This window comes from Pongo pygmaeus, chromosome X (genome assembly GCF_028885625.2).
Source record: "Pongo pygmaeus isolate AG05252 chromosome X, NHGRI_mPonPyg2-v2.0_pri, whole genome shotgun sequence".
NCBI lineage: Eukaryota > Metazoa > Chordata > Mammalia > Primates > Hominidae > Pongo > Pongo pygmaeus.
Genome location: NC_072396.2, coordinates 21,660,543 through 21,688,241, shown reverse-complemented (window position 1 = coordinate 21,688,241; position 27,699 = coordinate 21,660,543).

The following is a 27,699-nucleotide window of genomic DNA, read 5'->3' as shown; positions in this document are numbered from 1 at the left end:
GTGAGATGCTCAGAGGGAAAACTGAAGATTAGAGAACAACCAGACACCGAGTATGAGAGTGCTTTCTTTGGGAAAGTCTAAAAGATCAAGGAAAAAGAGTGAGTCATGTAGAGATGTGAGATATGTTTGTGGAGGTAGAGGATGAGAGGTCTATGAAGAATAAGACAACAGTATTAGGCTATGGGAATGTCGGGAAAATAAGACGTGGTCACAAGTGGGCAAAGAGAAAAGTGAAGAGGAAAACACCAAGGGAAGAGGTGGGTGTAGAGGAGGAGGTGGTAATGATGAAGCTTACTCACAGAGTACATTTGTAAATATAAAAGCATTTTAATAATCCGTATGGAGAGCATTCTCTGTGGGATCAGAGACAAGATAGCATGTGCTTCACATACACAAACACAGCTTTGATCATGGCAGGTCTCTAACTAGAAGATTCTAGTGGAATATCTTCATGTACTTCTGTACAGGACCACCAGATTAGGCAAGAGAGAGCTAAGGATGGGAAAAGGGCTGAAGCCCACAAGGCCTGAAGACTCAGCCCTATTATGGCAAAGAGTTTCCTTGATCCCCATTAAAAAACTTTGCACAAGGCTCTAAATATTTCTAAGAGTATCTGGGAAGTACAATAACAAAAATGCCATAACTAGTAAATCTGATATGAGGTTCCAGAGAAACCTCAACAAATACCAGTTTGGAAGAGAATGAAGATTAAAATCTATGCTCAAATGCTCAGAGCCTTATTTAAATGTTATGTTAATGTTATAAATTCTTGGTTTTATATATGAAACCTGGACTTGTAATGATAACTGACTTGGGCTTGTAATGATAACGGACTTGGGGAAAGACTACACTTTGCTTTCTATGAAGCAGGCTGATTATCATACCCCTCTGTCATCATTACTTTCCTCCCACACCCACGTAGGAATGCTTGTTATAGCATTGTATGTGAGCAGAAAAACTTTTGTAACATACTGTGCAGGAGGAAATCTCATAAGCTTGACTCATACATCATTACTAAACATTGAACCTGAAGTTTATCACATGTATTAGTCCATTCTCACATTGCTATAAAAACCACCTGAGATGAGGTAATTTATGAAGAAAAGAGGTTTAATTGACTCACAGTTCCACCAGCTGTATAGGAAGCAGGGTTGGGGAGACCTCAGGAAACTTAGATCTTGGTGGAGGGGGAAGCAAGCACCTTCTTCACATGGCAAAGTGGGAGAGAGAGAACGAAGGGAGAAGTGCTACAGTCTTCTAAACAACCAGACCTCATGAGAACTCACTATCAGGAGAACAGCAAGGGGGAAATCCACCCCCATGATCCAATCACCTCCAACCAGGTCCCTGTCCTAACACTGGGAATTAGAACAACATGAAATTTAGGTGGGGACACAGAGCCAAACCATATCATCACAATTATTTGCTCACTTTCTTTTCTTCTTCTCTTTCTTCCTCCCTCCTCTCCCTTTATTCCTTTCTCTCTACCTTCCCCAGACCCTCAAAATAAGAATCTCTAGGGGTGCATCCCAGGGATTTGTATTTTGTAAACACCCCAGTGATGCTGATGCAGTCAGACCAGTCCTGGGCTTATGAGCATCCTTAGAGTATATTCACAACCTCATTCTTATACAAACCTCTAATGTCTCTAAACAGGACCTGGCCTTCTGTATTGGTGACTGAGTAATTATAGATTATTTCAAGGGTGGGGGAAGCACTCCATGTCCACATATTTCCCATATCCTTGGATTGATTTTTAAAATACATTTGGCAGTGGACAAGACGTTTTCAATTCACATTAAGCAAAGACATTATATATTTTTTTAATTTTAGTATGTCTAAGGTGTAAATGATTTACATAAGGCAATTTAGTAAGAACATGTAAGCAGAGAGAGAGGAATAAGTTGCCTGATCTGCCATGATGGAGAAAAGGAGCATGATATCCAAGAGGAAATGGAAAAATGTTGTTACATTCTTCACAATCCCTATAAGGATTGAGCTTACTCAAAAGCTGATCATTTACCTATTTTTAAATAGAGGATGGGTGTTAGAATAAGCCTAAGAGACACACTTGAAAACGTTAATGCTAAACATACTTTGCAGTTGCAAAATCGAACAGTTTTACAAGAACTTAACAGAAAGGCAGGAAAGCAAAATGCTGAAATACATACATTTTTAAGATGTCCCTTTCCAAAATGACTATCTTGGATATGGCACAAAATGCCCAATACATAGCCACAGGATGAATAAAAGAAGAATTTATTGTAAATGGCTTAGAGATGGATAGATGATATTCACATAATGACATAGATTTGTACATAATGATGGAGAGTAGTTCATTTTTTATGAAATCTGATAATGCCAACGCTTATGAAATAAGTAGTTTTATGTTAATTTTGAATTCTTCAAATTTGGGCGGTTTTTTTTTTCAAAGAATAAAAGACATTTTCTATTATTAGTACGACCATAGAATGAGACAGCAATCACATTCTTTTTCTCCCAGAATCTGGGTGCTTTTCATCATTGCCAAACCTGAAAATTGAAAATCTCATAAAAATGAATTTAAATATTTTACTTCAAATTGTTATGCCATGGATGAATTCCAATTAGCCCTCTTTTTCTACTTTATAATTAAGAAATAATATTGCAGGTGGGGGAAAAGGGGACATAATATAATTCTGGGCAGTGGCCAGAAAAAAAAGTGCAAAAATTATATTCATTTCGGATTTACAGTTTTACCATCTGTGTTTGATGATTAGATCTAGCCTTACTTCAAGAAGGGTGATTATATCACATAACTCTTAAAAGCCATTTTCAGAGTTTTTGGTATTCTCTTAATTAGGTGCTTAAGCATTTGAACATTGAAACACAAGTAAACATTGAAAAAATGGAATAAGGAAGGCTTTGAGAAGACTGGATAGCTCTCCTCAAATATGCAAAAGATTGGCACGTGGAAAAGAATATAACCTTGAACTAGCTCTAGATAAAATGAACTACAATGCAAAGTTTTATGTTACATGAAAGAATAGTTCTATCGAATACAAGTAAGAACTAGCTCACAGGTAGCACCTTCCTCGGTTGAAATAGGTTGTCATGGCCGGGCGCAGTGGCTCATGCCTGTAATCCCAGCACTTTGGGAGGCTGAGGTAGGCTGATCACTTGAGGTCAGGAGTTCGAGACCAGCTTGGCCAACATGGTGAAACCCTGTCTCTACTAAAAAATACAAAAATTAGCTGGGTGTGGTAGCTTGCACCTGTATCCTAGCTACTCGGGAGGCTGAGGTGGAGGATGGTTTGAACCTGGGAAGCAGAGGTTGCAGTGAGCTGAGATCGCATCACTACACTCCATCCTGGGTGACAGAGTGAGACTCCATCTCAAAAAAAAAAAAAAAAAAGGAAATAGGTTGTCATGTTAATATTAAGCATTATTTTCCTGGAATTATATAAGCAGAGTCTGATGGTTGTCTGTCAATGATGTAGAAGACTGTACTGTGTGACGTTTCAGATAACTTCTGAACTAAGGCTGTAAGGGAAGCTGACAGAATGTGGTATTATCTTAGGCTGGATTGCACCAGAATTAGATTCTCAGGCAAGGATTTAAATGCAAGTGGTGTTTTCAGGAGGTGATTCCAGAAGCATCAGTAAGGCGGGATGTGAATTTTGCTGGGAACCTCTGGAACACTTCTCAGAATTTTTCTACCCAAGAAGTGAGGAAGTAGGAGTATCTGTTCTCCACTCTCATTCCACATTGATTGAGGACTGTTCTCTGTAACATTAAATTCTTAGTATTCCTGGCCTGCCATGTGCAGGTGGAGAATTATGGGTGCTTACAGGAGAATGCTGCTGGTGTGCATGGAATAGTTGGTAAGGTGCCAAAGGGATATGCCTGGGGACATATCTGCCATAGTTGTAGAGCACTGACTATGGAGTTAGACTAATCTGGATTTGATGCTTACTTCTCCTTCTTGGCTTCAGACAACTTAAGTACCCTCTCTGGGTCTGTTTTCTTATCTGTAAGTCAGAGATGACATAGATACCTAACAGTGTTTTTCTTGAAATTAAATAAGTTAAAGGACCTAACACATATGAGAAACTAAAAAGATAGCTTTTGTTATTAAAATAATAAATTATTGCTTCTCAGATCTAAAATGAGCCCAATCCAAAGATAGTAAGACAATAAAGTTTTTAATGTTGGCAAAAGACTTTATGGATAATAGACATGATAAGGAAAAAATTTTAAGCTGCTGATATGGTTTGGCTCTGTGTCCACACCCAAATCTCATCTTGAATTGTAATCCCCATATGTTGAAGGAGGGAGCTGGTGGGAGGTAATTGGATCATGAGGGCCATTTCCCCCATTCTGTTCTTGTGATGATGAGGGTGTTCTCATGAAATTTGATGATTCTAAAAGTGGCAGTTTCCCCTGTGTACTCTCTCCTGCTGCCTTATGAAGAAGGTGCCTTCTTCCCCTTTGCCTTCCACCATGATTATACGTTTCTTGAGGCCTCCCCAGCCATGCAAAACCGTGAGTCAATTAAAACCTCTTTTGTTTATAAATTACCCAGTCTCAGGTAGTATCTTTATAACAGTGTGAAAACGAACTAATACAGAGAATTGGCACCAAGAGTGGGGTACTGCTGTGAAGATAACCAGAAAATGTAGAAGCAACTTTGGAAAAGGGTAACAGGCAGAGGTTGGAACAGTTTGGAGGGCTCAGAAGAAGACAGGAAGATGTGGGAACATTTGGAACTTCCTCAAGACTCATTGAATAGTTTTGACCAAAATGCTGATAGTGATATGAACAATGAAGTCCAGGTTGAAGTGGTCTCAGATGGAGATGAGGAACCTATTGGGAACCGGAGTAAAGGTCCCTCATGCTATGCTTTAGCAAAGAGACTGGTGGCATTTTGCCCCTGCCCTGTGGATCTGTGAAACTTTGACCTTGAGAGAAATGATTTAGAGTATCTGGCAGAAGAAATTTCTAAGCAGCAAAGCATTCAAGATGTGACCTGACTTATTCTGAAAGCATTCAATTATATGTGTTCACAAACAGATGGTCGAAATTGGAACTTATGTTTAAAAGGGAAGCAGAGCATAAAAGTTTGAAAAATTTGCAACCTGACCATGTTCTAGAAAAGAAAAATCTATTTTCTGTGGAGGAATTCAAGCCAGCTGCACAAACTGGTATAAGTAACAAGGAGCTGAATGTTAATAGCCAAGTCTCATCTTAAATTGTAATCCCCACATGTTGAAGTTCCTCCTTCAACATGTGGGGATTACAATTATAATTGTGTCTCCATGTTAGAGACCTTCACAGCAGCCCCTTCCATCACAGGCCCAGAAGAATCTCCACCTAGATTTCAGAGGATGTATAGAAATGACTGGATATCCAGGCAGAAGTCTGTGCAGGAGTGGAGCCCTCATGGAGAGTCTCTGCTAGAACAGTGAGGAAGGGAAATGTGGAGTGTTAGCCCACACACAGAGTCTCCTCTGGGGCACCACCTAGGGGAGCTGGGAGAAAAGGGCCACCATCCTCCAGACCTGAGGAAGGTGGATCTACCAACAGCTTGTACCATGCTCCTGGAAAAGCCACAAGCACCCAACACCAGCCCATGAAAGCAGCTACAGGAGCTGTACCTTGCAGAGCCACAGAAGCAGAGCTACCCAAGGCCTTGGGAGCCCACCCCTTGCATCTGCATGCCGTGGATGTGAGACATGGAGTCAAAGGGGATTATGAAGCTTCAAGATTTAATGACTGCCTTGCTGGGTTTCGGACTTGCATGGGGCCTGTGCCCCCTTCGTTTTGGCCAATTTCTACCATTTGGAATGGAAATATTTACCCAATGCCTGTGCCCCCATTGTATCTTGGAAGTCACTAACTTGCTTTTGATTTTACAAGCTTATAGGTGGAAGGCACTTGCCTTGTCTCAGATGAAACTTTGGACTTGGACTTTTGGGTTAATGCTGGAATGAGTTAAGACGTTGGGGCATTGTTGGGAAGGCATGATTGGTTTTGAAATCTGAAAAGGACATGAGATTTGGGAGGGCCTAGGGGTGGAATGATATGGTTTGGCTCTGTGTCCCCACCCAAATCTTATCTTGAATTATAATCCTATGTGTTGAAGGAGGGATCTGGTGGGAGGTGATTGGATCATGGGGGCCATTTCTTCCAAGCTCTTCTCATGAAAATGAGGGAGTTCTCCTGAGATGGTTTTAAAAGTGGCAGTTTCCCCTGTTACTCTCTCTCTTGCTGCATTGTGAAGAAAGTGCTTGCTTCCCCTTCACCTTCCACCATGATTGTAAGTTTCCTGAGGCCTCCCCAGTCATGCAAATCTGTGAGTCAGTTAAACCTCTTTTGTTTGTAAATTACCCAGTCTCATAGTATCTTTATAACCATATGAAAACAGACTAAAATTTAGTTGAAAATTATTCTGCTTTCTGCATATACCAATTTAAAAATATTTAACATTTATTGACTATCAAGTAAATGTCTGACACTACTGAATTCACAATAAACAGAAATGCCTATTTTTTCCAAGACTTAGCTGAAGCAGCATTTTCTCTAGGCCACCACCTTTGTAGCTATGAAAGATAGAGTATGCTTATGTCTAGAGTTGCCTGAATGTCTAGCATGTATTCTTGACCAAAGGCAGTGGGGTAACTAGTGATTTATAACCCTGAGGTTTCAAATTTCTATGGTGGTACTGAGGGCAGTTTATTGATACCTTACACCTAATGTAAACAATCTGACTCTGTCACATAACTGGAGAGTCATATAAGACTCTGCTGGAAACTGTTAGGGAGCTATCCCTTCTCCAATGACCTTGGGAAAGATGGCAGACTAGAGGCCCACATCAATCATGTACTCTACAAAGAAGCAGCAAAACAGAAAATAGATAATCACATGTTGAATAAAGCATCCAATAGGGAACACTGGAATTCAGCAGGGAAGTCACAAGGAATCTCTGAGACATAGAAGCAGAGGGAAGTGAAGTATCTAGGCTGGCTGGGATTGGCTGGGATTCAGGAGAAACTCCCCAGTGTGAGGAAAACATAAGTGAAAGATCCCCAACAGTCTACATTCCTACAGTACATTTTGGCAAGCCAAGCCCTGGGACAGTCTCTTGACCCTAGCAGGCCCTCAAACTAGTAATGGAAGCTGCCTGGAGTCCATGCAATGGCATTGTTCCATAGAGGAGGAAGTTTATAGTGGGTCCCACATACTGCCTTAGACCCAAGCAGCTGCAGCACCATGCCATTTTGAGAGCTTAGCCCTTGCCAGAACTAACTCCTGCCCTGGGGCCCAACAGACTCTGCATCTCCACCTCCCTGGAGCCCCACTGACATTTCCCCCATGTCCACCCAGAAGGTTGTGGTGTCACAATACCAGCTAAACCTAGCAGTGTGGTCAGGTCCTTGGCAGTGTTCTACTCCCTAGGAAAAGGGTGGTGCAGTGCATCAGGGAGGCTGCCACCAGGACAAAGAGAGCTGAAGTATATACTCTTCAGAGCCTGAGAGCTACCTGACTAACGCCGCTGCCACTGACAACAATCTTGCTCCTCTCAGCAGCAGAGACATTAGACACCTGCACATGTCTTCAGAGGGCCTAGGGACTGTCCTGCCTGGGCACTATCCTTAGCCTGGAGGACGAACCATTCCCAACCACTGCTGCCCCCACCTGAGTGTGCTATCCAAAAGCCTTGGGATTGATCTGCCTCACCTAACAGAGCTGCTGCTTGCATGCACCATTGAGGCGCCTGAGGATAGGCCTGCCCCATCCAGCACTGCCCCTGCCAGTACCCATGAATGTCATCTAAGGGCTTGAGGATTGGCCTTCCCTGCCTTCTGTCACTGATGTGTGCATGCACCATTAGACAACATAACAATAGGCCTAGCCCACTTGCTGCTGGCTCTTAAGCATGCAGTCTGGGGGTCTGGGGATTACCTTGCACCACCCACCCCTGTTGCAGTTCATGCATTCTTCTTAGGGGCCTGAGGACAGGCCCACTCAGCCTGCCAGTGCCTACACACATTGTCCAGGGGCCCAGGTATTGACTCACCCTGCCTACCACATCTGTGCAATCCTCCCGGGGGCCAGAGAACACCACTGCTGTTGACACACACCTGCACACACCACCTAGGGCCTGGTGACTGGTGTACCCAGCCCACTGACACCACTGCTGGTATCAGCATGTGCTGCCTGGGGCCCATGGGTTGACCTGTCACCATTATTGCAATCACCAATGCCACATGCACCACCCAAAGGCTCTAGGACCTACCCACCCCCTAGCAACTGCTGGCACCTGAGTGAGCCACCTGGAGGCCCGGTGATCAGCCTGTCTGGACTTGCTACCATCAGTACCCATGTACGCTGCCTGGGGGCCCAAGGACTAGCCTGCTTGGTCCACTACCACCACTACTGGAGCCCAAGGTTTAGCCCACCTGACATCCCTTTCCCTAGCAAAGCCTCACCACAGCCACCACTAAAAACCAGAGCCTAAGCCACCAAGGAACTCACAGACACCACTGATGCTGATTACAGATGACAAATCACATGGAGACTACACTACTGCACACACTCAGAATTAAAGCCAAAACACCCTACCCAACCAATAGATACCCCATAAATACATCTATAGAAAAAAATTGTTACAAAAGACAATCCATAAAATTGGAAGGAGCAACAGCTATACTAGATGTGCAGATATCAATGTAAGGATAAAAAAAAACATAAAAAAGCAAGGAGACAACATGTTCAAAGAAACACAATAATTCTCCAACAACAGAATAATAAAAAATAAAATGTCCAAAAAAGAATTCAAAATAAGATATTTAAAAAGCTTGGTGAGATAGAAGACAGCACAGATGAAGGCAAAGAAGTCAGAATAACAATGAATAACCTGAATAAGAAAATTAACAGAGATAGATATAATAAAATGCAAAACCCCTAACACTAAAGAATTCAATTAATAGCAGTTGTGAATGGAAGTTTCCTCATGATTTGGTGCTCTGTTTGTCTATTAATGGCATATAGGAATGCTTGTGATTTTTGCACATTGATTTTGTGTCCTGAGACTTTGCTGAAGTTGCTTATCAGCTTAAGGAGTTTTTGGGCTGAGACGATGGGGTTTTCTAAATATACAATCATGTCATTTGCAAAAAGAGATAATTTGACTTCCTCTCTTCCAATTTGAGTATCCTTTATTTCTTTCTCTGCCTGATTGCCCTGGCCAGAACTTGCAGTACTATGTTGAATAGGACTGGTAAGAGAGGGCATCCTTGTCTTGTGCCGGTTTTCAAAGTGAATGCTTCCAGCTTTCGCCCATTCAGTATGATATTGGCTGTGGGTTTGTCATAAATAGCTCTTATTATTTTGATATATGTTTCATCAATACCTAGTTTATTGAGTGTTTTTAGCATGAAGTGATGTTGAATTTTATTAAGGCCTTTTCTGCATCTATTGAGATAATCATTTGGTTTTGGTCATTGATTCTCTTTATGTGATGGATTATGTTTATTGATTTGCGTATGTTGAATCAGCCTTGCATCCCAGGTATGAAGCCAACTTGATCATGGTGAACAAGCTTTTTAATATGCTGCTGGATTCGGTTTGCCAGTATTTTATTGAGGATTTTCACATCGATGTTCATCAGGGATATTGGCCTGAAATTTTCTTTTTTTGTTGTGCCTCTGCCAAGTTTTGCTATCACGATGATGCTGGCCTCCTAATATGAGTTAGTGGGGAGCCCCTCTATTTCTATTGTTTGAAATCATTTCAGAAGGAATGATAACAGCTCCTCTTTGTGCCTCTGGTAGAATTCAGCTGTAAATCCATCTGGTCCTCGGCTTTTTTTGGTTGGTAGGATATTCATTACTGCATCAATTTCAGAACTTGTTATTGGTCTATTCAGGGATTCGACTTCTTCCTGCTTTAGTCTTGGGAGGGTGTATGTGTCCAGGAATTTATCCATTTCTTCTAGATTTTCTAGTTTATTTGTGTAGAGTTGTTTATAGTATTCTCTATACAAACTACCAAGATATGGTAGTTTGTATTTCTGTGGGATCAGTGGTGATCTCCCCTTTATCATTTTTTATTGTGTCTATTTGATTCTTCTCTCTTTTCTTCTTTATTAGTCTGGCTAGCTGTCTATACCTAGGAATACAAGTTACAAGGGATGTGAAAGACCTCTTCAAGGAGAACTACCAACCACTGCTGAAGCAAATAAGAGAGGACACAAACAAATGGAAAAACATTTCATGCTCATGGATAGGAAGAATCAATATTGTAAAAATGGCCATAGTGCCCAAAGTAATTTATAGATTCAATGTTATCACCATCAAGCTACCCTTGACTTTCTTCACAGAATTAGAAACAAACTACTTTAAATTTCATATACAACCAAAAAAGAGCCCATATAGCCAAGACAGTTCTAAGCAAAAAGAACAAAGCTGGAAGCATCATACTACCTGACTTCAAACTATACTATAAAGCTACAGTAACCAGAACAGCATGGTACTGGTACCCAAACAGATATCTAGACCAATGGAACATAACAGAGGCCTCAGAAATAACACCACACATCTACAACTATCTGATCTTTGACAAACCTGACAAAAACAAGCACTGGGGAAAGGATTCCCTGTTTAATAAATGGTGCTGGGAAAACTGGCTAGCCATATTCAGAAAACTGAAACTGGACCCCTTCCTTACACCTTACACAAAAATTAACTCAAAATGGATTAAAGACTTATATGTAAGACCTAAAACCATCAAAACCTTAGAAGAAAACCTAGGCAATACCATTCAGGACATAGGCATGGGCAAAGACTTCATGACTAAAACACCAAAAGCAATGGCAACAAAAGCCAAAATTGACAAATGGGATGTGATTAAACTAAAGAGCTTCTGCACAGCAAAAGAAACTATTATCAGAGTGAACAGGCAACCTACAGAATGGGAGAAAATTTTTGCAATCTATCCATCTGACAAAGGTCTAATATCAATCTACAAAGGACTTAACCAAATTTACAAGAGAAAAACAAACACTTCCATCAAAAAGTGGGCTAAGGATATGAACAGACACTTCTCAAAAGAAGACATTTATGCAGACAGCAAACATATGAAAAAAGCTAATCATTGCTGGTCATTAGAGAAATGCAAATCAAAACCACAATGAGATACTATCTCACGCCACTTAGAATGGCGATCATTAAAAAGTCACAAAACAACAGATGATGGAGAGGATGTGGAGAAATAGGAATGCTTTTACATTGTTGATGGGAGTGTAAATTAGTTCAACCATTGTGAAAGACAGTGTGGTGATTCCTCAAGGATCTAGAACTAGAAATACCATTTGACCCAGCAATCCCATTACTGGGTATATACCCAAAGGATTATAAAGCATTCTACTATAAAGACACATGCGCATGTTATGTTCATTGTGGCACTATTCATAATAGCAAAGACTGGGAACCAACCCAAATCCCCATCAATAATAGACTGGATAAAGAAAATGTGGCACATATACACAATGGAATACTATGCAGCCATGAAAAGGATGAGTTAATGTCCTTTGCAGGGACATAGATGAAGCTGGAAACCATCATTCTCAGCAAACTAACACAGGAACAGAAAACCAAACACTGCATGTTCTCACTCATAAGTGGGAGTTGAATAATGAGAACAGATGGACACATGGAGGGGAACATCACACACCAGGGCCTGTTGGGGGGTGGGTGGCTTGGGGAGGGATAGCATTAGGAGAAATACTTAATGTAGTTGACGGGTTGATGGGTGCAGCAAACCACCATGGCACATGTATACCTATGTAACAAACCTGCACATTCTGCCCTTGTACCCCAGAACTTAACGTATGATAATAAAAAAAGAGTCTTTATCAAAAACAAAAAAACCCCACCATTTATTTTGCTCATGAGTGTAGGGTGAGCTGGGAGTTTCTTGATATCTCAGCCAAGAGAATCTGATCTAGGCTGGACTTGATCATATATTTATAGTCAGCAGCAGCAGACAGGTTGGCTGGGATTGGCTGATCTAGGATGGCCTCAAGTGGGATCACTTGATTCTCTCCCACATGGTCTCATCCTTCAACAGACTAGATTGGACTTGTTTTCCTGATAGTTGCATGAACCAAGAGAGTAATTATAACCACACAACTGCCTTCTCAAGCTTCTGACTGCATAAAATTTTTTACTATTCCTTTGGTGAAGCAAGTTACATGGCTGGGTCCAAAGTCATTGTAGAGGATACTATCAAAGGCCATGGATACAAGCACACATGAAAAATTGGGGCTAATATTGTAATCAGTCTTCTAAACTCTACCACATATTTACTGAGATCATGTGGTCCATCACACTACTCATGCACATAGTATACAAGCCACAAAAATCTATTGTCAATTATATGTAAATGGTTGAAAATCATTGCCTTTTATTGTTCTCATTATTCTCTGCTTAATGGTCCTTGAAGGTGCCCTTTGAAAAACCAGATGTCAGTGATATGGTGTTGACAGAGACTGTGGTGACTTTCTGACAACCCATGTTTTTCCGTCTTCTTTCCCAGTGTAGATTCTGTTTTCTCTTTCTATGTGGGCACAGACTGACACATCACTTTCAGTCTTTCAGATAATAAATTTGACTGGGTAAAAATATTGTTAGCCTTTTACAGGAACTAATGAATTCAGTTGTCTTCTTAGCATCCCTCCTCTCTTCTTCCTTCACTTCCTTTCATGTGTTTATTTTACATAAGAGTTCATACATTCTTCTGTGTGAGTATTCATTCTGGGAACATGGATTATTAGGATAAAACTTGTTAGCACATTTACAATTGTAGTTTCTTCTATTTTAAAGTTTGTTTGTTGCATTGCAAGCAAGATCTTTGCAAAGTCAATTAGTATTAGACAAGATTGTTAATATAATACAATGCTATCTGAATATGTGAATACTTGTTGCACATGAAGCTAACTGAAAATAAGGATAATAATATAAAGTTGTTTCCTTTAATGAATCAGAACTATGGAACTTCTCTAAACAGTCTAGTTGCAACTTTGCTTTTACAACAGTTACTATTCTTCTCTCACATGTGTTTTTGATCTTTTTTGCCAAGTACTCTATAAAATCATCTTAAAGGTAATTTTATTTATGCCCTGAAATAATTATATCTACATTCAATTCATGAGTGCCTCAAAATTCATATACTTTATGAAGCATTTATTTGTGGTGAGTAAAGTGAAATCATTCTGACCACACTGCGCCTTCAAATAAGCATTTTTATACTTAATACAGCTTGTGCTTGTTAAGAGAAAATATGGGTAAATATTCACTTTTCCTCTGAATGGGGAAAGGTTTACAAGAATAAAAGCAATATGAAAAATAATCATAAAGGAAGGGTTAGATAGATTTGTCTGCATAAAAATTCTAAATTTCTATACAATGTAACAATAAAAATCCAACTTAAAATTATTGGCAAAATATATGGTGAGAAAAATATATATAACAAAGTATTAATGTCTTTTAATATATAAAGATACTAATAAAACCATGAGATAAAACTGTCTGGTAGAAAAAATGGACTATGGTCATTAACAAATCACAAAATAAAAAAATGACAAATCATCAATACATTTATGTGTGAAATGATAAACTACATTAAATAGAAGAATGGTAAAATAATGAGATAGCCATTGTAACCATAAAATTAGGGAAGAATGACCAAACATAACATTCTAAGCAATCACTGGTGCTGTCGGAAGAGCATGTTCATACACTGCTCATGGGAGGATATATTCGTAACAATCCTTTTGTAAAACAATTTGGCCAATGTGCTGATTATCTGAAATACATTCTTACCTTTGATTGATGCATTCTACTTCTAAGAATCCATCCTAAGGAAACATTTGGAAAGCCAGGCAAAGTTTGATAAGGTTTTTTTTGATGTCTACTACTAATTATGCCTGAAGTAATATTTCCATCAGGCTGCAGAAGCTCATCCAAAACCTTGTCATTGGTCCCAGTTTAGATTAAATAGTTCAGGTGACTGAAGGCTCCCAAATCCTTAATGTGTTCTATTTCAGGATACCTTCTGTGTACATATTCCAAGTTTTCATTTTACCCACTCCATTCTATTTCCAAACAGGTCTACACTGCCAGCAGTGATTGATCAAGAATTTGTTTAAGTTTGTCAATTCAGTATTCTGCAGAAAAGGGTACCAATGTGTTAGTCTCCAGAGCATTAGCAACTGAACGACAAACAATTCAGGTGTGGCAAAAAGGCTTGCTGGGATAGTAGCTTCTGCTTCTCCTTGGGGAACTCATTAAAAGCTGGAAGATGGCTGAGTCTTCTAGAGTCTGGATACACTAGCATGTCAACAACACTGAAATTTGTTTTTCAAGTGCTCAGTCATCTAGGAAATGCCTTTATGTGGAAATCTACTAAGTTGTCTCACCTTTTTCATTGGTGTGTCATGATATTAACTCTAATTCTTCCAACCAAACTTATGGTAGATCTAGTTAGAGGCTGGATATTATACCCCACATTTCAGCATTGCGGTCAAGAAAATCAGCTGGAGTCAGACATACAAAACAACAGGATCTGAAGGAAAACAGATGTTTGATAAGTATGATAGTACAACAACAACAACAATAACAACAAAAACTTACTTTTTTTCTTTTATTATTATTTTTTCTTTATTTCTTCTAAAAAAAAAGGGATACAAGTGCAGAAAGTGCAGGTTTGTTACACAGGTATATGTGTGCCATGGTGGTTTGCTGCACCTATTGACCCATCTTCTAAGCTCCCTCCCCTCACTCTCCACCCCCCAACAGGCCCTGGTGTGTGTTATTCCCCTCTCTGTGTCCATGTGTTCTCAATGTTCAACTCCCACTTATGAGTGAGAACATGCGGTGTTTGGTTTTCTGTCCCTGTGTTAGTTTGCTGAGGATGATGGCTTCCAGCTTCATCCATGTCCTTGCAAATGACATGACTCATTCCTTTTTATGGCTGCATAGTATTCCATGGTGTATATGTGCCACATTTTCTTTATCCAGTGTATCATTGATGGTCATTTGGGTTGGTTCCATGTCCTTTCTATTGTAAATAGTGCTGCAATAAAAATACGTGTGCATGTGTCTTTATAGTAGGATGATTTATCATCCTTAGAGTATATACTCAGTAATGGGATTGCTGGGTCAAATGGTATTTCTGGTTCTAGATCCTTGAGGAATCACCATACTATCTTCCACAATGGTTGAAATAATTTACATTTCCACCAACAGTGTAAAAGTGTTTCTATTTCCCCACATCCTCACCAGCATCTATTGTTTCCTGACTTTTTAATAATCGCCATTCTGACTGGCATGAGACGGTACCTCATTGTGGTTTTGATTTGCATTTCTCTGACGATCAGTGATGTTGAGCTTTTTCAAATATTTGTTGGCTGCATAACTGTCTTCTTTTGAGAAGTGCCTGTTCATATCCTTAGACCACTTTTTGATGGGATTGTTTGTTTTCTTCTTGTAAATATGTTTAAGTTCCTTGTAAATTTTGCATATTAGACTTTTGTCAGATGGGTGGATGGAAAAAACTTTCTCCCATTCTGTAGGCTGCCTGTTCACTCTGATGATAGTTTCTTTTGCTGTGCAGAAGCTCTTTAGTTTAATTAGATCCCATTTGTCAATTTTGGTTTTTGTTGCAATTGCTTTTGGCGTTTTCATCATGAAGTCTTTGTCCATGCCAATGTCCTGAATGGTATTGCCTAGGTTTTCTTCTAGAGTTTTTATGGTCTTAGTTTACATTTAAGTCTTTAATCCATCTTGAGTTAATTTTTGTATAATTTGTAAGGAAAAGGTATCCAGTTTCAGTTTTCTACATATGGCTAGCCAGTTTTCACAGCACCATTTGCTGAATAGGAGATCCTTTCCCCATTGCTTGTTTTGGTCAGGTTTGTCAAAGATCAGATGGTTGTAGATGTGTGGTGTTATTTCTGAGGCCTCTGTTCTGCTCCATTGGTCTATATGTCTGTTTTGGTACCAGTACCATGCTGTTTTGGTTACTGTAGCCTTGTAGTATACTTTGAAGTCAGGTAATGTGATGCCTCCAACTTTGTTCTTTTTGCAAAAGCTTACTTTTATTGAGTGCTTATTATGAGGCAGATAATGTGCTAAACTCTTTACATAGATTATCTCATTCAACTCTCCTAGCCATCCTTAAATAGAGGAGTTTTAATGATTCTTATTTCACAAATGATGCAATCTGAACTCTGATGACTCCTGAACTTCTGCTCTTAGCCATGAGATTAATGTGAAATGAGTTTGAGAATGTGGAGCCTGTGGTTGCCAATCCAAGTTCAACAGCTTCAAAGCCCAGTTTCCAAAGTTTCTGGAAGTACTACATTCAGGTTCCCAGACCCAAAAAAAGCTGGCCATTCTCACTGGCAGAGAGAATTATGTCTAAGATACTCAAATGTGTTGGCTGGACCTGCTGGTACTTCCTCCACATGCCATAGCCAACTGATCACTTGTGTGTCTAACCTGAATATATCTTACCCAGCAAACAGTGGGAGGCCCAAACAGGCAGAATTTGTCTACTACAAATAAACCTAACCATTTTTTTCTTTTGATTTATCAAAGTTGGTCCTAACATTCCTTGTGTATCTTTAAAATTATATGAATGTATGAAAAATCCTCCATTGAATGAGGTCAAGTTCTTTGCCCTTGGGGGCTTGAAATTGCATGTATCAAAAGCTCAGAAATTCTTTTGAGAGCAGTTATAGCCACAATTCATCACACACTTGGTATTGCCCAACAGGCATATCAATAAGTGCTTTACATATTTTTCCATTTAGTCCTAACAACAACCCTACTAAATAGATGTGATTATCCCAGGTTTTACACATGAGAGACCTAAGACTCAGAGAATTTAAGAAAGTTGCCCAAGATTCCAAAGCAAGTAAATTGGAACTAGGCTGTCTGATTCAAAGGCCTCTGTTTTGAACTACTACCCTTATTCAAGACTGCTCAAACTTTAATGCATGTAAGAATCACCTGGGAATCTTGCTAAACTACAGATTCTGCTTTATTGGGTCTGGAATGGGGCTTGATATTTTACACTTCTAACAAGCTCCTGTCTGTGGCTTATGCTTCTGGTCTATGAACCATTGTTTGAATAGCAAGGTTTTATACCTTCTCCATAAAGGGAAAAACCAGACTTCAAGTTAAAGATTGCAGAAGGAAACTTTTCTTAATTGTCCTAATGAGTAAAAATAAATATTAATATAAAAATAGCAGTAGCTAAATTACAAGTCAAACACTGTTCTAAACACTTTACATGTTATATTTCATTTTGCCCACACAACAACCCTGAGAAGTAGATAATACAGATGGGGAAAATAGGGCACAGAATAGTCAATACATAGGTCTTATTCCTCAACATCTTCTTATTCTTCCCCATTTCACATAATTTTTCAATGCCTAAAATTGCATAATTAGAGAGATTCATTACCTTGTTTCCATTTAAAAAGCCATCTCCTGCGGGAGGTAATATATTGCTTTATCATTTGTTTATACCTTAGTTTCAGGTTTTTTTTTTTTTAACAAAGGAACTGGGAGGAAACAGAGTACAAAACACATAAGGACATTGGGTTCCTGAAGAAAGGAAAAAGAAATAGAAAAGACAGACTAAGTCTCCAAGGAAGCTTGGCACAAGCTGCTTCACAAATTACTGTATGAGCCCCAATGGTTTCTCCCACACATATTCCAAAGCTGAAGCCAGTGGTAAGACAAGATAAGAAATAAAATTCAAGATAAGAAATCAAATTAAGTTGTGGATTTATTACCTATGTAGGGATCACCATGGAGACAACCAAAGAACTCTCAAAAGAACTCTCACCATAGAGACCTCTCCCTAACCCTGTCTACCTGAAATTATCAGCATATCATAAAAAAAAGATACAGAAATAATTTTGGGAAGGAAGACCACAAAGCAAACAGGCTTGAGCCCCAGAACTGGTGATGGGATGATGTAATAATTCAGAGAGAATTTCTAAGGTTGATCTTTCAAAGTTATGTTTCTGGACGCCACATAGTTTCTCCAGGGATGAGAGAAATTTCCAGATCTTAGCTCATGTCAGCATGATTGGAGAAGAGTCAACTTGGTAACTGCATCACCAACTCTAACCCTCTTGTAAAAGGAGACAACTCAAATGGTGATTCTTACTGCTGGAGAATCACCATGGCAATGTGACTCCCAGCCCACTCCTCTGCACCGTGAACACAATGATGAAACCAAAAAGTATTAGGTAGCAGTAACCTTGGCAACATGAATTTTTGTTAAGCAGCTCTGACCCAACACATGTGTTCTTTGAAAGAGTAGACTCCACAAAATACAGCAATTTGTCCTCGGTGGATACTTTAAACATTTTTTCTATTTTGTATAAAAGAATATGGAAATAATATCATAGGTTGAGCTCCTCAGGAAGCAGACTTTGACATGAAGTTTAACATGCAAAATAGTTATTAGGGAGTGCCCTTAGGGTATTAGGGGAAGGAAGCAGAGCTTGGAGAGAGGGAGAAGTTGAAGTACAAGGCAGGCCAAACGATACCCGTGGCTGACTCTAGAGAGAGCTCTAAAACTAGAATGGCCCTTCAGAGTTGTTCCAAGTTGGGTCAAGATGGCCAGGTCATTTTACCCTTGCAATGACTGGTCATTGGGTGTGGATCATTGGGTAAGGGATGTGACATTGGGTCAGATGGCTTTTTGTGGCTGAGGCAAGTGGGAAGGGGCTGAGAGTTCAAGGCCGCCTGCTAACAATACTGCCAACAGCTAAGACAACAAGCCCTTTACTGAAGCAGAATCAGGGTGGCATATCACTGTGTCCACCACAAATAGTAATGGCTTGAAAGTACCAGGAGTTCCAAAGTTAGATAAGTAAGATTCAATTTTCATTTTTAAATTAGGAAAACATTTTTCTATTTGATTAACTACTTTTTTTGTATGTTTGTTTGTTTGGTTTGAGACGGAGTTTCGCTCTTGTCGCCCAGGCTGGAGTGCAATGGTGTGATCTCGGCTCACTGCAACCTCCGCCTCCCGGATTCAAGCGATTCTCCTGCCTCAGCCTCCCAAATAGCTGGGATTACAGGTGCATGCCATCACGCACAGCTAATTTTTGTATTTTTAGTACAGATGGTGTTTCACCATGTTGGCCAGGCTGGTCTTGAACTCCTGACCTCAGGTGATCTACCTGCCTCGGCCTTCCAAAGTGTTGGGATTACAGGCATGAGCCACCGCACCTGGCTTGATTAACTACTTCTTGAGGCAAATAAATTTAAGAGATTCTGCTCAGTATAAGAAATCATTTCACTGGTCTTGGTATTCAGAAAATTAATAAAAAGAAATGCATTTTTATCCTCTACTCTGAATAAAAACCAAATAGATTACTCATTCCAGTTTTACAGTGTACACGTGTGTTTAAATGTCAATGTGTATTTTTTCCATTTTCTTAGTGAGTCAGGAAAGGGTGCAAAGAGGTTTAAATAATGAATTACCATATATGTCATATACTCATTTATTCATTTAGCAACTATTTATTAAGCATCAATTATGTCATGGCACTGTAGTAGCCATTGGGTCTATAAAAATAAGTAGTAACAAAGAATCTGATCAAATAATTATGCTAAAGCAATCTCTGAAAGAATAAAAGAATAGTAGGAGGAATAGTAGTGGGTAGAAAAAACAGGTAGAAAGAAGCATTTACTTTTCACAATTTTCCTTTTATTGCTCTCGTTTGATAAAGAAGAGATGTGCATGAGCAGCCCTCAACAGTATAAGGGTAAATGAGAAAAACAACCATCGACTTCATTTACTGTCAACTTTGTATTATATCCCTTCTATAATTTTGGTTACTTTTTTTGTTAGGTGACTGTCCTTCTGTCTGGGGTTAATGGACTTCAGTAAGTTCTTTCATTGTCTGTGTAATGCATATTCATAATTAAGAAGCTTGAATTTGCCTATAAAGTGATCAGTGGTTATCAGTGCACTGGATGGTATCTGTGAAAATGGGCATCTAAAGACACCAATAGCAGACTGGGGAAGAGTACATCACTTCTTTCAGTGTGGATGTAGCAATTTGAAAGGACTAAGTACTCTCATCCTTAACAATCTGAGAACTTTGCTGAAAGAGATTCTAAACTTGGGAGACGGGGCCAGACAGGTTCTTGGATTAAAATGATTAAGAGTACCATTGTCTGTTTATGTTTACATCCTTGAGCAATCAACTAAATTCAATAAAAAGCAAAACATCTTGAGTGGAGGATATTTTTTGGTATCTTGGGGAATAGATTTCATCCAGAGGTTGCACCAAGAAAAAGTGAATAGCTCTTTACAAGACAACCTCTAATAATATTTTATTTACTCTACTTCTGAAAGCCATCCAAAAGAGATTGATTTTCTTTCCTTAATTGAATCTCATGTACCTTTGACCCATTCTTACCAGGACATCTTTCTACTTTGTGTTTACCTCAATTTTATTTTTATTAACTCTTAAAAGTTGTTTTAAAGTCAATCTCCTTACTTTTGTGAAGAGTTCTGAAAAACTGGTTCAACTCGTTCTCACCACAAGATCTGGTGAGACACAGGTGGAATCGATGGATGGGCAATGAGAAGATGAAAGTTGACTACAAATTTAGAGCTTTGGACCAACAACATCAGCATCACCTGAGAATGTGTTAGCAATGCAGACACTCAGGCCCCACCCAAGAACTCCTGAGTCATAATCTGCATTTTAGCAAGATTCTAGGGTGAATTATATGCACACTAAAGTCTTGAAGGCACTGAACTACAACATTTGTGAAAAAGTCTCTCCTCTCTAGCTAACATCACAGAACAGTTAGATACTTAATTTTCTTCCCCGAGTCTTTGTTCTTGGGCTAAGAACACTGCATTCAGTTTGCAATGCAAAAGACAATTATCGAACAAAGGATGAAAGAACAAATGAGACAAAAATCAAATAGCAAGATGGTAGGCTTAAATCCAAACATACCAATAATTACATTAAATGTAAAGGGACCAAACACTCCAACTAAAAGGCAGAAATTGTCAGACTGGATGAAAAAGCGAGATCCAACTGTAAGCCATTTATAAAAGATGTCCTTTCCAGCCTGGGTAACAAAGTGAGACCCCCATCTCTGTAAAAAATAAACAAAATTAGCCAGGCATGGTGATGTGTGCCTGTAGCCTCAGCTACTCAGGAGGCTGAGGTGGGAGGATAGTGTGAGCCAAAGAGGCAGAGGTTGCAGTCAGCCAAGATCGCACCACCATACTCCATCCTGGGCAACAGAGTAACAGAGTGAGACCCTGTCTCAAAAAAAAAAAAAAAGAAAGAAAGAAACAAAAAACATAAAGTACCAAAAAGGTGACATTATTTCTTAATTTTTTTTTCTGGAAAATTTCAGGCAGGTCCTTTTTAACAACCATAGCAGTGGTAAACAGAACATATTTTTAAAGTTATGGATGCAAAATGAGAAATTAAACATTTTACCCTGAAAAAAAGATGTCCTTTACATATAATGACACAGATAGATTGAAAGTTAAAAGATGGAAAAAGATATAGTATATAAACATTAAGCATAAGAAGTCTGGTGTGGCTACATTGTCTCGTTTGCTACATTAATGGCCAAGTAGACTTTAAGATAAGATGTAATACCAGAGATAGAGGATAATTTCATAATAATAAAAGGGTCACTCTACCAAAAAGGGTATAATGATCCAAAAATATATATATACCTAATAACAGAGTTTCAAAAATATATGAAGCAAAACTGATAGAACTCAAGGGAAACAAACAAATCCAGAGATGTTTTTAACCTCTCTAAGTAATTGATAGAATAAGTACACAATACATATAATGTACAAAGATTATTAATTATAAGAATTGAAGAAATATTATTTTACTTTCTTTATCAGGAAATTCAAAGAGAAAACACCATTCAAAATCTGGTTAATCAATCAGCACTAGTTTAAGTCAAATATTAATATAGTTTTTACTGTGTGCCATATGCTATGTCATTAGTGCAAAACAGTGTAGGGCATACTTTGTAAATAATTTTCAGACAAGGCTAGGAAGTTTTATTTGTCTCCAATTATTTTGTTTTTAATTGAGAATTTGCACATCTAACATGAGAATCCTCTAATTCCCTGGTTTGAAGACATTGTTCAAAGTGGGTTAGGTTGTCAAACCTCTCATAGAGGTTGAAGAGGCCATCTGAAACAGAGTCAAACTTTTGGAAAAGCTGAAATGGAACTTTTCATTCATTTCTTTTTCAAAGAGTCTAATTGGAAAAAAAAAATCTAAGAAATATATTACAGATGCAAAAATCTTCAAAACCAAACCAGTAGAAAACATTTTGAAAATGGTTTTAAAATGAGTCTGATAAAATGTACAAAACTCAGTTTCTTCATGAAATGAATGCAGCTGGAGGCAGCATTTATAGCTGGCAGGCAAGAAGTTTAGCTAGTCAGGGCAAACTTACCCAATTTCACATCAATGATTATTATATTATGGCATTTCAAAAACATTAAATATTCCTCTTTGTAACTTTGCTATCTCTTCGGATATGAGAGAATATTTAGTATATCTACCACAATATGAAATAATGCTCCTGAAACGTAATCTACAACTTAGTCATCTTCAGCTGGACAAAGAAATCCTGCTGAAGCATTTGAGTCTCCTGTCTCTACCCTGAGCTCAAGCAGGTGGCAGGTCAACAGCAGCAGTGACAACTGGCTACTGAAGGGGCCATAAGTCCAAACTTATGATCATATTCTTTGCCATGGAGGGCCAGAGGCCTATTGTGCTTTTTCAACACAATCAAAGACAGCCAGTTTTCTGGGTGCTGCACCCAGATGGAATGAAGAACTCTTAAATGAACCATCAGTAACAGCAAAAATCCTGATTACATATAGAAAGAAAATAAGCAATGCAAGTAAAGACTAATTGGAACATAAGGCTCCAAAACAGAGTACTCTATTCTAAGGTATCATGCTTTCTAATTCGTGAATCAATTCTTTGTCACTCTGCTCCCTAGTTAATTGGACAGAATTGTTGTTTTTATCTTATAAAAGAGAGAAAGGCTAAATGACTTTCCCACGTTTGCACTGCTTATCAACAGAAAAGCAAGTTGAATTTTAGCCTTTTGATTGCCCATGCAGCTGGCTGTATGCTTTTAATGTGCATAAATTACACATTTGAAGCAACTCACTCAACAACTATTTACTGGAGCATTTAATGATCTCTTTATATTGCTTACTAATTGTTTCAAATGTGTTGTTTCACAGCCCTCTCCCCAACTAGATGGCAAGCACCATGTGGACAGGGCTGGTCATATTTTACATGCTCTACAATGCTGATTGATTAACAAGGAAAGATGAAATATTTGGAAAAGAAGAAAACAAAAGGAGTGGAACATAATGGAACTAAGAAAAAAGATACAGCTCCCAGAAGCTACCTCCTAGTCATTTAAATTTAGGGCATAATATGGAATATTATATTTGGAAGGGTCCCCAGAGGTACTCGTCCCTAACCTTTTACCTATTGAGGAATAGTTTCTATATAACCCTTCACTGGTAATCTCGTAGTTTTATTAAAATACTCTACACTGAGGTGGAGTTTATTATATCCAATTGTGTGCACTGTTACACTGATCTATTCCTTTAAAAGGTTTTCTTTAACAGCTCAACAATTATTTTCATTGAGCAACTATGTCTCAGATAGCATGCTAGATACCAGGGATACCAAGAAGAACAGGTCAAGTTCCCCCTCATATAAAGCCCAAATAGATGTTACTGTTTGGCAAGCAGCTCTCTTCCAAGTGTTGCTTCATGTTGTTACCATCTTGTGGCTTTCCTATGGAAACTTACAGCTTCCAAGTTTACCATGCTCATCTGGCACAAGCCAAAAGTGTTGGGAAGGGCAAGAAAGATGTGTGTGGGAGTAGTTAGGAGTCAGGCCTGAAAGTGATGCACATCACTTTTGCTCATATTCCTTGGCTGTCAATCACAGATCCACAGTAAACATCAAAGAAGGATGGGAATAAGAAGAGAATGAAAGTTTGGTAATTGTTTAGCAGTTTCTGCCAGAGTGCTTTCATTATTTAGAGCCAGGATTTAAATATTAATAATATTGTTGTTAATTACAATATTAATGGCCAACTAGAAAAATTAACATTTAAAGTTACTTTTACTTCAAATGCAGCAATATTATTTACAATACTTTAGTTTTTAAATAATGGCAATTCTATTATAGCATTGCCTTGTTTTAAGTGTTATTTATATAGCTGTCTGTTTTCTCACACTAATTTTTAAGCATCTAGAAAGCTCTTGTATCTCCCAAAGCCCTGAGTAATTTGCTTCCCCAATAGTAGGCATTCAAAAACTATTGGTTTAACTCAATGCGAAAAAATGCGCAATAATGTTTCTCATTAAATTGAAGATATATGAAGAGCAACTTTAGATGGCAAAACTTTTCAATTATATATTCCATGACTATTAAAAACTTCACAGAAAGAAAGAATTAATATCTTCATTATAAATAGATAGCAAGACTTAAAAACTGCTATTTGTAGATATGAAACTTTGCAATGAGACATTTAAAAATATTAGCTACTTAAAAATCCACACAGCATTCTATTTTTCTTCCAGAAATAATTTTCTCAATTAGCTAATATGTAACACATAAACTGGAATGTATTAAAATACAACTTTCATTATTGTATTTCACAAGTTCTAATGGAATTTTAGAATATATCTGTGATAAGAACTCATAATTGATTAAGGGTTACCTTCTTTTCTCAGAGAACCATTAACGGCAAAGAACCCTGGCATGGCAGTCAAAAATACCTGTGTTCAAACTGTAGCTCTATCACTCATTAACTATAAAATCTTGAGTGAGTATTCCAATTTTTCAATGGTAAAATGGAGAAAACAATACCTATGCTTCGGGGGACTGATTTCAGGATAAATTATAAATATGCAAAGAGTTTTAAAATGTGCGTGATTAACTTTTAATAAAATTGCAATTTGTATTCCTGAAAAAGAAGAATTTATCTGTGATATTGTGAAGTACGGTTCTGTTTCCTGGTACACAACTCCTAAAATTCTCGGAATCTCCAAAGTGATAAGTGTCTTTTTCTTTGCTAATCAGTTGACCCATGGCTGGCAGTCCCTAGCTAGCTTCAGGATGAGGGGGCTGCTCACAGGAAAAACAAAGACATAATTGTAGGGCTGGGACTTTTAGCCCTACCCCAAAACCTCTTGGCTGGAGAGAGGGGATGGAGGTTAAGTTGATCACCCAGGGCCACTGATTTAATAAATTATGTTTAGTAATGTAGCCTCCAAAAGGACAGAATTTGGATGAGCTTCTGGGTTGCCAAACAAGTAGAGGTTCCTGAAGGATAATACACCTGGAGAGGGCAGGGAAGCTCCATACTTTTTCTCCCATACCTTGCCCTATGCACCTCTGCATCTGTATTCTTTGTAATATCCTTTATGATAAACCAGTAAATATAAGTAAAGTGTTTCACTGAGTTCTGTGAGCTACTCTAGCAAAGTTGATCCTGAGGAAGGGGTAGCGGGAACCCCAATATGTAGCCAATCAGTCAGAAGTGTAGGTGACAATCTATTACTTGTGATTGGCATCAGAGGTGGGGGCAGTCTTGTGGGACTAAGTCCTTAATTTTTAGGATCTGTCACTCTCCAGGTAGATAGTGTCAGAATCAAATTGAGTTAGAGGACACTCAGCTGGTGTCCACTGCAAAACTGTTTGCTTGCTTGGTGTGTGAAGAAAAAAAAACCCACATCTGATGTCAAAAGTGTTCTGTACTATGAGAGTATAGGAGGAGAACCTGATTTTGTTCTTTCCTATATCCTGAGAATATCTAAAATAATTTTTGGTGCTTCAAGAAGCTATTGATTCTACATGAAAGTGTTTATCATGCAGGAGACTACCTTTGAAGAGTGATGTTTTCAGAATGTTTACATGGCAGTGTCTCATGTAAATTTTGCTGTTAGATGTGACTATTATTTTGTATATTTCACCAACTCCCTTCTTCTCTTACTCCCATAAATCAGGATATTGTGAAGATAAACAGAACACACTTTACCATGAATATATATGACAGCAAATAATCTCATCAATTTTTTCCATATTTCTATCTTCATCTTGAAAATCAAATTGAAACACTTATCAATATAGTGTGGATTTCACTGGTGCAACTAAGCATTTCTTTATAACTAAATCAAATATAATTTGCTATTATTAAATGAAGACTGTGACTCATGTGCTATTGACCAAGTTCTAATGGTTAATTAAAAGCAGTATATTGTAGCTCCCACCCACCCACAGTCACTATTGTGGCTAAAGGAATTTTAATTAGCTGTGTGAGACCTTGGTCGAGCATACCTGTCAGCCAGTTCTTTTTTTTTTTTCCAAGTCCCTCCTCCTAGGTTTTGCTTTGGACTTTCTATTATCCAGAGGTAGTAATTGCAGCTTTTACTGACTTACTTGGGCTTTTATCACCTTCCTTTCTCTTGCTTCCACTTTTCTACCTACATTTTCCTCTGTAGACTCTGAGATCGATCACAAGTCTAATAATAAAACCAAAGGCTTTCAGTTTCTGAATGATAACCCAGACATGCCAACCTGGCCCCTTGTGAACCTGCTGAAGTTTCCCTATTTGTTTGGCCTTTGTTTCCAGTGGGGTTGCTAGAAAGGACCATTTTGGATATTGACTTGGATTTCCAGTTAGCACGCTATTCATTGAGCCCAATTCTGGTTTCAAGGTAACTTTCTAATCCTTTCAAAGCAGTTATCTTTTTTTTTTTTTTTTTTTTGAGAAACAGGGTCATGCTCTGTTGCCCAGGCTACAGTGCAGTGGCATGATCATGGCTCACTGCAGCCTCAATTCTGGGCTCAAGCAGGAGCGTAGCTAATCTTTTTAAAAATTTTTGGAGAGATAGGGTCTCACTATGTTGCCCAGGCTGGTCTCAAATTCCTGGCCTCAAGCAATTTTCCCAGCTCAGCCTCCCAAAGTGCTAGGATTACAGGTGTGCACCACCATGGCTTGCCCAAAGCACTTATGTTACACATGGCTCGGAACAACGCACTTGGAATGATCTGGAGAGAACTGGAATAGGAATGAGGAGAGAAGACCTCATCCTTCAGCTTATGTTTCTGACTGTTCAGAAATACCTAAGCTGAGATGGATACATTTGTGGGTGAATAATAAAATTAAAATATTAAAAATAGAATGAGGTCTGGTTTGAGCTTAAGGTGAGTGAGTGAATCATGTGCCTGATTAAACTAGCATTGCACAGAAGTGGAGCCAGAAGGCGGGTAGAGTGTAACAGCTCTCTTCCCTCTGGGGTGACTTTTCCATCTGTATACTGCAGGCCTGCTACCAGATAATGAATAGTGAGAGATCCCAAGATGACAGGTGGCAGAAGAATACAGAAGAATCCTATTAGCCAACTTCTACAATATATATTCTGGGAGCTGCTACTTGAGCTTTTTTTCCCTTAAAGAGTACCTGTTAGCAGAAATTAAATATAGAAATAATCTTTACCTCATGACCCTCTTGTAGGGCGAGGGGTATATTAAAGATACTCATGACAAAGTGTAAAGAAGCAAGGATAACG